The sequence below is a fragment of the Trachypithecus francoisi genome, unplaced genomic scaffold (assembly GCF_009764315.1).
Source record: "Trachypithecus francoisi isolate TF-2019V2 unplaced genomic scaffold, Tfra_2.0 Lachesis_group10, whole genome shotgun sequence".
NCBI classification, from domain to species: Eukaryota; Metazoa; Chordata; class Mammalia; order Primates; family Cercopithecidae; genus Trachypithecus; species Trachypithecus francoisi.
Window position 1 is genome coordinate 129,186,764 of NW_022681455.1, and position 13,052 is coordinate 129,199,815.

Consider the following 13,052-nt stretch of genomic DNA (forward strand, 5'->3'; position numbering starts at 1 on the left):
GGGACCCAGCTCTGGGGGCAATGTTAACTCCCACCTACAAGAAAGCGTCCCACGGGGACCTCCTTATGGTGCCTTCGAGGGCCAACCTGAGCCACTCAAACCGAACTTGCCCAGGCAGGTGCCAGGTGCCAGTTGGGACTACCCCAGCCCCCAGACAGAGGCACAGGGGCAAGCGTGTCATGTGTGGGCACCTGGGGGCTGCAGCGGAGGCCAGGGATGGAGATAGTGCAGCCAGTGGAAGCCACATGGGTAGAATTATGGCAGGCGTTTTTTAAGTTGTGCTAAATCCAGTGTTTCCATCTGAGCAGCAAGGCCTGCCAGTCTGGGGTGGGCTGTCCCGGGAGTGTGGAGAGGGTGTTCAGGGAGCAATGCCTCAGGGCCCCCCATCGCCGGGGTGGGTCCCAGGAAACAAACACCTAGGAAAGCGGCGCTAAAAATAGCTGGGGGGAGGGTGCGGGGGTGGCGGAGTCTGTAACCTAAGCCGCCCCAGCCTCCGGGGGGCAGACCCCGCGGCCGCCGGCCGGCGTCCGGCCCTCCCAGCACCCGGCCCTGGGCTGGAGCTGGCTGCAGGGCTGGCCCGCGGCGACCTGGGCAGGGTGGCGGCTGCTCCCTCTCCTCCCACCCCGCCCCGAGGCGCAGCGCGCGGCAGAGCGGCTCGGTGCCCGGCGGGCGGGCGGCCCGGGCGGGCCTGCGGTCGGGATGAGGACGGCGCCTCCGCTGCAGAGCGCTGGGGCGGCGCGGGCCGGGAGCTCGTTGGCGGCGGCCGGCGTGGCGGGCGGAGCGGGCCTCGGAGCGGAGGTGAGTGCGGATGCGCCGCCCGGGCGCGCGCGGTGCCTGGGGACCCAGGGCTGGAACGCGGGGCGGGGGTGTCACCGGGCTGCGCGGGGGTCCCCGGCCCGGCTCCCCCTCCTGCGCCCTCGGGGGCCGCTCCCCGGCGGGGCCGGACCCTCCCAGCGCTCGCGGCGCCCGGCCCGGCTCCCCGGACCTCCTCCGCCCGGGCCCGGACGTGTGGAGCTGCGAGCGCTGGGGCCCGGCGGGGGCCGCAGCCTTGCCTGGAGCGGAGCGTTGGCAGCGCGGGGTCCGGCTCCGCCGGCAGTTTGGGAAGCGCCCGGGCTAAGTGCTGGCGGGGACCGCGGAGCGAGGGGCTCGGGGAGCGGGGTCTCCGGGCGGGGCTGCGGGGAGCGGGGCCCGGGCTGCTCCATTCATCGCGGATCGGAGCGGGGGTGCCCCAGCCGCCTCCTCCGGGCCGCCCCCCGGGCGTGCTGGCCCCGCGGCGCTCCGAGCGCGGCACAGGCTTGCGGGTCGGCGGTGTCAGCGCCCCGGACGGGGGTGGGAGCTTTGGAGCCGACCCTGGGGGAGACCGCGCCGCGCCCCCGCCCAGCCCCGCGCGCCCCCAGAGGCTTTTGCAGAGCCGGGAAGTTGGCTGGACGTCTAGACCCGTGGGGACGCGGCGCCCCGCGTGGCGGCGGCCGGAAGGGAAGGCCAGTGGGGCTCGGGGGACTCCCGCGGCCACCCAGACCTTGTCCCTGCACCCTGGGCCGAGGGCGGAGGGACAGGTCCACGGCGGGGGCGGGGGGCAGCGAAGGCTGTGGGGCAGCTCAGCTGCCAAGTCCGCTCCTGCGGCGGAGGCGGTTAACTGCTTCATCCCCAGCCGTGAGCCATACTGGGCAAAGGGAGTGTGCCACGTGTTATTACGTTTAGTCCTTACGTCCTGAGATCCGTGTTAACCCACATCTTAGATGGAGAAACTGATGGTCAGAGTGGGCTGATGCTGGGAAGTGAGCACAGCATGTGGTAGTGTCGTTGACAGCCCCTACCCATTCTGCCGAGAGCAAGTCTAGTTCGCTTCTGCTGGTCGGTGGACGAAGGTGTCTTGAGGCTCTCTCAGTGCCCAGCCTGTCCTAGGTGCCCCCAGCACAGCCTAGAGCCCTGCATTCCTGAAAATAAACAAGATAAACAGGTAAATGCCTGGACAGCGTCGGGCGTGAGGGCTGAGCAGGGAGCTCGGAAGCGGGGCGGAGCTGCAGTTTTAGGAAGGGCAGCCAGGCACCCTCGGAGGAGGTGGCCTGGGAGGGACGTGCCTTCCATGCCATGTGCCTGGCAGGTCCCAGACCACAGGATAGAGCTAACCAGGAGCTGGTCATTCTGCCCTGCAAATAGAAAAGAGGGAGAAGGCCCCGGCAAAGAGGAAGGCTGAGGCCTTCTCGAAGGGAACCCAGGGGCTCTGCAGAGTCTCGTGTGTGGCTGTAATGCCCCGAGGCTGGCAGCCCTGGGCAGTGTGCAAACCAGGAAGTCCCAGGATTTCAGGGTCAAGGGAAATTTTGGGGTCATGAACTTCAACACCCTCATCAGTGCTTCGGTCTCCACCAGACCCTGCCTCCAGGTTACTGACTCTGCTTGAATACCGCCAGTGACGGGAAACTCACTCCCCATCACAGCAGCTTGTTCCAGCCATTCCAGCAGTCCTACCAGCTGGAATGCACTGAAGCTGGAACGTGATGAGTAGCTCTGCTTCAGGTTGCACCAACAGCCTTCCACCTGTTCTTTCTGCTGATTCTGGTCCATCATCCTGGGGCAGCAGGCAGCACATCAGCTCAGCTCTTCCACATGGCTGCCTTTGGAGAATTTTAATAGAGATGATCCCCCCCTGTATGCCTAATCTCTTCAGGTCATTTCTGACTTGACATTCCAGGTCAGGCCCCATCCTGCCACCTTCCCCTGGGAGAAATTCAGTGGGTCTCTGCCTTTTCCTCGTGTTTGTTGAGCAGAAGTAAACCTGAACATCAGGGTGGCGTGAAAGCAGAGATGCCCTCCCCTTCTTTCTCCTGGAGTCTTGCCACTACCTATGGTGCCCTAGATACCAGGCCATGGTACATTCATCTGGAGCCCAGATGCTTTCAAGACAAGCCCCCCACCCTCCCTTCTGGTTCTGACTCCTACTAAGAATTTGGTTACCAGCCAGGGGGTGGTGGCTCACACCTGTAATCCCTACACTTTGAGAGGCTGAGACGGGTGGATCACTTGAGCCCAGGAGTTTGAAGCCAGTCTGGGCCACATAGCAAGACCCTACCTCTACTAAAAAAAAAAAATTAAAGTAAGTTAGCCAGGCATGGTGGTGTGCACCTGTACTCTCAGCTACTAGGGAGGCTGAGGAGAAAGGATGGCTTAAACTCAGGAGTTCAAGGCTGCAGTGAACGATGATCATGCCGCCGCTTTCCAGCCTGGGTGATAGAGTGAGACTCTGTCTCAAAAAAAAAAAAATTCTGTTACCTTGCCTGCCTCTTTGTCCAAACGTGGAGCTGACGACGTGGGGAATGGCTGTGTAGTGGTTAAGAGTCCAGGCATTGCAAACAGCTACTAGGGGCTGTGTGGCCTTGGGTGAGTCACCAAACCCCTGTAGGACCTGATTTCTCATCAGAAAAATGGGGAGCCCTCACAAGGGTTCATGGGACGGGCTGGTGTGTGGAGCATCCTGGCATAGGCCTGGCACACCACAAGTGCTTGGTAGGTGCCAGCTGCTGTGGTCGCATCCCATGGGTTTCAGGAGACTCCATGGGACCTGTGGAGAGGTTCTGAGGACAAGAAAGACCTGAGTGGTGCAAGGTGCCAACTAAAAGTCCAGATGGAGGCTGCCGTAGGGAGCAGTGACGCTGGCAAGGCACATGCAGCCCAGTCCCGTGGACGCCGCCTTCCCCATCTTCCCAGCGCCTTCTCCATTTTCCCTCCTGGCCGGCCAGCCCACCCTTGCTTTGGTTCATTCTCGACTTGCAGGGCAGGGAGTAGAGCTGGGAGAGTGTGACCAGCCCATCCTCCTGCTCACTGTGGACAGTGACCACACTCGGTGTCCTGCATTCCAGGCCACAGTCCAGGCCTGTTCTCCTCCCTGACAAGGGTCCTCATGGGTCCCTCTCAGGATGCACATTCTCTCTTCCCACCTCCTGCCTGGGACCCCACCGTCCCGCCCCATCTCCACTGGCAACTGTCTGCCTTGCTCCCCGAGACGTCACCCCCACCCTCGTGGGAACACCCCTCCTCTCCCCGCTGCCCTCACCCATCCTGCATCCCCTCCTCTCCCCCCTGCCCTCACCCATCCTGCATCCCCTCCTCTCCCCGCTGCCCTCACCCATCCTGCATCCCCTCCTCTCCCCGCTGCCCTCACCCATCCTGCATCCCCTCCTCTCCCCGTTGCCCTCACCCATCCTGCATCCCCTCCTCTCCCTGCTGCCCTCACCCATCCTGCATCCCACCTCCCCTTGTGGGTGTCCCATCTACCCTGCAAAGCCGTCCGCCTTGATGAAGGGGCCCTATTCAGGCTGGATCCCTTCTCCCCAGGCTCAGCAGGAGCTGGCTGGTGACTCAAAGGGTCCTGTCACATCCAGGGCCCTCAAGTGATTCCTTTCCAGACGCAGCTCCATCCACCCACCTAAAGAGACCAGCCACTCCCAGGTCAAGCCTGTCTCCAAGTGGCTTTAAGCTCCCAGGCCTCTCAACTGACCCCCATGAGCCAGCCTCGTTCTCTGATGGAGCTGACCTGCTGCATGCTGAGGACTGGACGGTCATGGTGGAAGGCAGGGGGTGGTCTCGTAAGGATGGGGCTCTGTGAGGTGGCCTTGGAGTTGCTCAGGGCCTGTTTCTTTGGCCACTTCCTCCCCGTGCTCATCATTTGCCAATGGTCATGGTGAGGGTGGCAGATGCTGTCCTTGGGGATATAAGATGCTGCAATCTTATAGTTCGGAGCTAAGGACTTCCGTTTCCCTGGGTAGAAAGATGGGCCAGTACAGTTGGGCAGGTTGTTCACTGCAGATGGGCATCCAGTCCATACTCTGCTTGTCAGGCCTCCCCACCCTCCAAGACTGTGTCCACCCAGAGGAGCACCTTGTGCTAGACCCTCCAGAGCCCCCGCGGCAGCCCTGGGTTAGGTGTGGACCGCTATCCGTATCCCTGAGGACCTTCCATCCTGCGTGCCTGCGGAAGCTGCCCCCAGTGGTCAGAGGGTCGCGGTGTTGGCCCTCATCAGGTGCTATCAGCCGTCCAGCCCTCTCATTCCTGTGAGTCCACATCACTCCCGGTTCTGCCCCCTTGGTCTGGGTTCACCAGGCCAGCTTTGGGGCGGGGTGGGAGCGGCGGGCAGGACCCACCCCCGGGTGCCGGGGGACTCGGGCCGCGGTCAGCACGGCCTCCAGATGTTCTTCAAAGCGCGCCCCACCCCCTCGGCTGCTTGTGGTTGCTGGTCCTGAGTCCGGAGGACCAGAAAGTGAGACCAGCGATGACGCCGGGGGCAGCTTGGGGACTGTAACCTGGCGTCAAACTGTAGGCTTCCTGCTCGTTACTCACCCCAGCCCTGCCGGGAGTGAAGTGGTCTCCGAGAATCACCCTGTTGTTGAAAGGGAGCTGGCCTTGGGGAGGAGAATTCCAAATATAAGCTGTTTTTGACCCAGCGAGGAGAGTCCGCAGGCCAGGCTGAGGAGGCCCAGCGTGTCTGGGGAATGGTGGGTGCTCACCTGGCCCGCCTTGGTATGGTGGACCTGGGGGCTCTCGCCATCCCATCCCCCCACCACCCAGCTCTTGAAGCAAGAGGAGCTCTGTCCCCTGCCGTGGAGGAACTGGGAGCAAAGGCCTGTCTCCTCCCCAGCCCTTGCTCCTCCAATCAGGGTGGGTGGCCCCTCAAGTGGAAAGAACGTGGGCTTGGGGGCCTCGGAGCTCTGGGGCCAAGCTTCACTCAGCCCTCCCAGTCACACCGCCAGGACAGGGCAGCCACGGCTCCCAGCCTCAGTTTGTATTACCAAGTGGGGTGCATGGTACCTGGAGTCGCTTTACAACCCCATAGTGGCTGCAGAGGGACTCCCCAGAGAGGAGAGTGGCCGAGCAGGCGCACGGTTGTGGATAGTGGATAGGCAGGTGAGTGGAGGGATGAGTGAGCAGTGAGTGTGAACTCAGCGGCCCCGGCCGAGGGAGCTGTGCCCAGGGCTGCTCCTAACACTCCCCACCCTCAGCCCCTCCTGGTCAGCGGGCCAGAGCCAGAAGCAGGATGGGGGACATTCCGTCCCCTGGCCGCCTGCTAACAGCGCCTGTCCTGTCTCTGGGCTGTTCGCAGGGCCAGCATCCCAGCCAGCGGCCAAACAGAGTCCGTATTCATGAGCAGCCATTGAGACTTTCCTACCGGCCGGGCACGGCAGCTGCCTGCAGAATGTGACCATTGGGAGCGTCCCTGAGCGGGGTTTTCCGCATTCCTCCGGGGCTGCCGGGCCAAGGTGGCTGTGTGTAAACAGAGCCTGCGTCTCCAGGCCTGGATGTGGCCAGCCGGGCACTGCCCACTGGGAGGCTACAGAATGGAGCTTCTCTGCATTCCGGGCAGGGGCAGGAATGTGACTTGCTAAGATTCCAGCCAGAGGGGGCGTGGGAGCCAGGACACCCGGGTCTCCATACTGGAGGAAGCCGCCCCCTCTGTAGAAGCCGGAGAGCCGGGTGCCAGGGCCGTCCTCTGTGCCTTACACCAACCCTTCGCTCTAGAAACCTTTTATATAGAGAGCGATAAAGCTCTCGAGTCACATAACGAACCGGTCTTCTATGGTGCGTGCTTCAGTGGTTTTCAGGATACTCACAAGGTTGTACCAACATCACCACCATCTAGTTCTAGAACGTTTTTATCACCCCCAAAAAAACCCTGTGCCATGAAGAAGTCACTCCCTATTCCCCTCCCCCAGCCCTCGGCAGCTGCTCCTTCCTGTCTGTGAATGTGCGCGTTCTGGACACTTCCAGTGCGTGATTCCTACACTCTGCTCTTTTGTGACTGGCTCTGTCACTCAGCGTCACATCTTTAGGGTCCATCCTTGCCATGGCGGGAGTCGGCGCTTCCTTCCTCTTTGCGGCTGAGCGCTGTTCTGCCACGTGGGTGGAGCTAGTTTTGTGCACGCACCTCTCCCCCGTTGGACACCTGGCTTGTCTGCACTGCCTGGCTGTTGTGAATCGAGCTGCCGTGAGCATTTGTGTACCGCTTCCGTGTGGGCGCCCGTTTTCATCTCTCCTGGGCGGGTTCCTGGGGGTGGAAGTGGTCGGTCCCGTGGCCACCTTGGCCTTCAAGGAGCTGCCCCACCGTTTCCCACCATTCTGCCCCCACACTGTGTTCTGCTCCCACCACTGTGTTCTGTTCCGTTCAGCACCGTTCCGTTCCCACCAGTGTGTCAGTGGTGGGACCCTCTTACCCCGTCTCTGTGGATGGAGAAACCAGGCCCGGGGAGGGTGAAGCGCTGGCTCAGGACCACACGACTAGGAATGGGGCCAGGATTCAAACTCTGCCCTGAGTAGGGACATCGAGGCAAGGGAGGGAGTGGCCGTCGGGACCCCGAGGCCGTGTCTTCGAATGACAGTGCAGTCCCCCAGGAGGCTCCCCTACTGTGCCTCCTTGGTCCCCTGAGGACAGCACAGCCCTCACCTCCTGAGCACTTACCTGTCCACTCTCCACTTTCCACACGCAGGGCCAGGTGCTTCCTCACAGTGAGCCTGCTGAAGCCCTGAGCGAGGCCGGGTCGGCCTGGGGAGGCCCCGCTGCACTGCCAGAGATGACGCTGTCCGTCCCTGCACAGGCTTCTCCCAAGGGAACCACAGCCTTTTTCCAGGGTGGCTATGTGTCAAGGAGAAAGAAATAATCAGACTTTCGGGGGCCACTAGACACTGGCTCTGAACTGACACTGCTTCTGGGAAGCCCAGGACATCCCTGGGCTCTCCGGGCAGAGGGGCTCACAGAGGTCAGGTGGTCACGGGGTTCAGCTCAGGCCTGTCCCAGTGGGCCCAGCAGGTCCTGGGATCTGTCCTGTGGCACCTTCCCCAGTTCTGGATACACATGGGAGTAGGGGCACCCGCCACCTGGCAGGGGCCCCGTGGCTTCAACCCCACAGAGGTCAGGGCACCTGTCCAGAGCCCACCCAGCGGGGAGCAGTCAGAGGAGCTGGGGGAGGCGGCCGGACTGCGTAACCCCACTGGGGTCCATGAGCACTGTGTGTCTTCTCCAACCAAACAGGAGGCGGCCGCTCTGCTTGGGAACCCCACTGCTCCTCCTGACCCAAGTCTCACTTGGGTACAACCTCGAGGGGCCCTCAGTTTCCCCTTCCTAGGCAAGCTGACTTTTCCTGCACTGTCAGCTGCTCAGCTGGAGGAAACAGGAAGCAGGACGGCCACAGTTCTAACATTCGGACGCCGCCGGGCACTGCCCCCAAGCAGCCCCTCCAGAAGGCAGAAGCCAGCAGATAGACTAGGGAGACAGGCCAATGTGTGAGGATCCCACAGAGGCTCCCTGGGGGAAGGCATCTCTGATCTGGGTGGGTTTTAAAGGGGGACTGGGAGTTCTCTAAGCACGCCAGATGGGAGAGGGTATCCCCAGCAAAGGAAGCAGCGTAGGCAAAGGCACAGAGACACATTCCTCTTGGCAGAACTGAAACCTCTGGCAACTCATGGTCAGCAGTTCCGAAAGAGCCCCCCCAGGCAGCCGCCGCACCACAGGCCCAGGTGAATGGCCTGCGTTGTCCTCTCTAAACCAGGCTGCTGTCCTGGCCGTGGTACCAGCTCCGGCTGCCGAATGCCCACCTCATGCAATCGCAGTTGGGAGGCGTGCTGTAGAATCCCACTGTGCCAGCTGCTGCCCATGAGACTGTGGGCAAGTCCCCCGCAGCCTCAGTTTCCCCACCTGTACAGCGGAGTGATACGGTGTGGAGAGCACCCCAGTGGTGCTGAGGCGGCACAGGGTACCATGTGCAGGGTCTGGGTGCCAGCCACCCGTGGAGCATGGGAAGAGCTGGGCAGCACACAGGGCTGGGATTCGAAGCGGCCACCTCTTGCTTGGTAGGAAGGGCAGAGCCGGGGCAGTTGCTCCATGTGACTGCACTTAACTGGCTGCGTTCCCCAGGTCCCAGCATCCAGAGGATCAAGTCTGACCCTGAGCAAAGCCCTGGGGAATGGTGAATTGAGGGCCATCGTTTTGGATAGACTGTAAGGGTTTGCTGTCTCTGCCACCTAAGGCAAGGGGCGTCCCTCTCTAGCTTTGGGGTCCTCTTCATCAGGTGAAGGGCTGAGTGGTCCCCGGAGGCATGGGCCCAATGCCTTGGGATCGGGAGCCTCTGACCTGTGCAGGTGGGAAGGCTCCTGGGACAGGTGGGGTCGGGGGACAGGAGGCAGCAGGGAGCAGTGCGGTCTATGGCCCACGGCGAGCACCTGACACATCTTCAGAAGATGCGAGGAGACAGGCTCATGGCGGCCACATCTCATGGGCTTTCAGAGAAGCCTTACTGAACTTTTCTGTCACATCTCTTGGCTGGAAATTTTAACGAGCATTTTGAACCCTGTGCAGGCTGGGTTTGCAGCCTGTGGGTCAGAGTTCACCCATAGAAATAGCTAGAAAGATATAGTATAATATGATATACAACATAATGTAATAAAGTATAATATAATCTAAAGATATGATGTATGACAACCTGTCATATAATACAGAACATGATACAGTATCATATTATGATACAGATACATTATATAACATGATACAATACCTTATGCAGGCTACAAACTCCAGCTATACAAGTGATTTTATAACCACATTAAAAAATACGTAAAGAAACAGGTGAAATTGGCCGGGCATGGTGGCTCAAGCCTGTAATCCCAGCACTTTGGGAGGCCGAGACGGGCGGATCACGAGGTCAGGAGATCGAGACCATCCTGGCTAACACGGTGAAACCCCGTCTCTACTAAAAAAAATACAAAAAACTAGCCGGGCGCGGTGGCAGGCGCCTGTAGTCCCAGCTACTCGGGAGGCTGAGGCAGGAGAATGGCGGGAACCCGGGAGGCGGAGCTTGCAGTGAGCTGAGATCCATCCACAGCACTCCAGCCCGGGCAACAGAGCGAGACTCCGTCTAAAAAAAAAAAAAGAAAGAAAAGAAACAGGTGAAATTAATTGTACTGTATCTACAACATATCCTCATTCCACCATATGATTGATACAAAGATCAGTGAGTTCACGTTCACCTTGCTGCGCGCTCAGGAATCACCTGCGTTCTGCACTTGCACCGCGTCTTGATCCTGGCCAGCCATGTGCAAACACTCCATGGCCACATGTGCCCACAGCTGCTGCATGAGCAGCTCAGCCCTGCACCCAGGGTCTCTGAGAGCCCTTGTACCTTGCAATCCTGATGCCAAACACCTGGAATAGGTGCCTCCTCCCCGGCCCAGCCTTCTCACACCTGACAGCCTTCCCTGTGTTCTCCGGGAAGCCGCACCCGACTTCTGTGTCCATCATGGACCTCTTTCTTCTCAGAGAATTAGTTTCTTAAAACAGGGTCGGTGGGCCTGGATCAGACCCCCTCGGGGGCTGGTTAAACCACACATTCCCAGCTGAATTGAAATCACTGGGGCAGGGCCTGGGGTCTTCATCTTAGGCTGCTCTGGTGATTTTTACCTATGTTGAGCTTTGAGATCCTTGTAAAGCCTCATCTCTCTGTCCCTAGATGCTGTTTCAGGCACCTGATGGCAGCTGCTGTCCCCAGACACCCCACTTCCTTGCTCACCACCAGACCGTTTTGCTCTTGCTATTCATCCCCAACTGGAATGCTTGGAAGACTCCTATTCATCCTTCAAAATCCACCTCCAACATTGCCCTGCCTTTCCTCCGAGAAGGCCTCCCTTCTCCAGCAGGTTTCCTCCACGACCTCCCTTGCTCCTTGTAGATGTGTGGTTTGCGTGCTGGTCCCGAGTTCCAAGTCACCTGCTGAGGGTCGTTGACTGTCACCAGCTCTCTGAGTCCCGGAGTCCGCCAGGTCCTGGCCCAGACAGGCCTCAGAGCGTGGATGTGGGATAAATCCAGGCGTGTGTGGGTGGGTTGGTCTCTGCAATCTCAGTAAACATCTGGCTGCAGGGCCTGGCAGGAAGCTGACCTCGTGGGTACCACGCGGCTGGCAGCTGTGGCTGGTCTATAAATACATTCTAAACGCGGACCAGCCCGTGTGCATTCCTGCCTCGCCCGCCCTGGAGTGCCCTCCCAGCGGAAGAAAGGCCGCCAGCGGCCCTCCGCGCCCAGCCAAGCGGTCACTCCCGGTGAGTGGGATCAAGCCCACAGCAGGGTCAGCCCAGGGCCCGCGGCATCCGATTGTTAGCTGAGTGCTCAGGGCCGGCCTGGAGTTGGGAGCTGCATTTAGCTCTGGGAAAGGCTGTCCGCACCGGCAGCCTGCTTTGCTTGGATGTCTGGGCTGTGTTTATGCCGGACCGGTGCCTGGGGAATAATTGGTCTCCAGAGGGCACCCGCGGGGGCTGCCGTAGGGGGAGGTGCCTGGGACCCAAAGCCCTGCTGTGCCCTGTGGCCCAGGAGCCCATGGAGGAAAGAGCGGGAGTGGGCTCGCCCCAGTGCTGAGCTGCCCGGGCAGGAGGAGGGGCTCGGATGGGGGTCAGCCCTGGAGCTGTGGGCTTTGTCAAGGTATTTGACACCCTCAGCCCCAGTTTCCCCACCTGTTGTTCCCTGGTGTCACAAGTCCTGCCTCCAGGACACAGGTGACAACCAGCGAGGCTGGCAATTGGTCTGAAAGCCAGAGGCCAGGGCCGGTGTGTGGAGGCCGTCGTGGTTCCAACCGCAAGTAGGGGGACGCTGCCTCACCAGTCTCCGGCCAGCAGCTTCGAGGGCATGTGTCCGGGAGAGGTCACCGGGGACCCCCAAAGGGCGAGCCATGCTGGGGCCTCAGGAAGGAGCGACTCATGCTACACCTGTGCTGTCCAAGAGGAGCGGGGTTTGACACGTCTACACCTGCGCTGCCCGAGAGGGGCGGGGTTTGACACGTCTACACCTGCGCTGCCCAAGAGGGATGAGATTTGACACATCTACACCTGCGCTGTCCGAGAGGGGCGGGGTTTGACACGTCTACACCTGTGCTGCCCGAGAGGGGCGGGGTTTGACACGTCTACACCTGCACTGCCCGAGGGGGCGGGGTTTGAGCCACACTCAAGTTTCAGGTGCTCAGTGGCTTCAGATGAGAAAAGAGGTGAAATGAACTTTAATGATACCTTTCATTTAGCCCAGCATAGCCACAATAGTCTCATGTTAACATGTGGTCTGGATTTTTAAAAATTATCCGTGAAGCATTCTGTGTTCTCTTGAACTCAGTCTTTGAAGGTACCTCCTGGTCGCATCATGAGCAGAGAAGGTGCACATGGCAGGTGCCCTGAAGGACAGGCCTGTGGGGTGTGAGGTGGTGCTGACACTGCTGGCCCCTCCCCAGGTCAGGCCTGGTGTCTCTGCTGCCGCCTGGTGAGCTTGTCGAATGCGGGGGGTACCTTGTCATTTTTTTGGCCCTGGAGGCCAGGAGACATCCAGGTGTTCAGAGAGTGAAAGATGCAGCGCCTGAGGGAACAGGGGGCTCGGGGCCTCTCAGAGCATGACAACAGCATGTGGAGTCCCCTGGACACGTCAGAGCCCTATCACCATAGCTTTCATGTGGCCCTTCTCTTGTGGTCTCTGCAGATACCTGGGCCCACCTCTGGGTGGGCACCCAATCCTCTTTACCAACCTGTACTCACCCCCATCCCTCCCTGCTCTCCAGGACAACTTTACTGTGCCTTGGCGCCAGCAACAGCTTTGCCTGCATCAGCCTCTCCACTCGGGATCTGGGCTTTGCTGTCATGTCTTGGCCAGTACAGCCTTAGGTTGGCTCAGGTGCCCACTGCCGCAAGCAGTGAATCAGCCCCAGGGACCCTTCTACTTTGAGGTGAACTCTGTAGGCAGAACTTCAGAAAGTTGAAGCCAGGAGGAACTTTCTCTTATAGCCATTGACAGCCAGCCAGGGAGCTCTGTAGGTTGGTGGGTATGTGGATGGATAGGTGGATGGGTGGGTGGGTGGGTGGATGGATAGGTGGATGGGTGGGTGGGTGGGTGGATGGATGGATGGATTGGATAGGTGGATGGGTGGATGGATGGATGGATAGGTGGATGGATGGATGGATGGATGGATGGATGGATGGATGGGTGGATGGATGGGTAGATGGATGGATGGTTGGATGGATGGATGGATGGATGGATGGATGGATGG

General features: G+C 60.3%; 1 long non-coding RNA gene across 1 annotated transcript; it reads left to right on the forward strand.

Moving 5' to 3' along the window:
• Positions 1-526: 526 nt before the first annotated feature.
• Positions 527-2,983, forward strand: LOC117088795. Its single transcript, XR_004439330.1, has 3 exons — positions 527-798; positions 1,740-1,960; positions 2,371-2,983. It is a non-coding gene; the product is annotated as an uncharacterized LOC117088795 (long non-coding RNA).
• Positions 2,984-13,052: the final 10,069 nt, after the last annotated feature.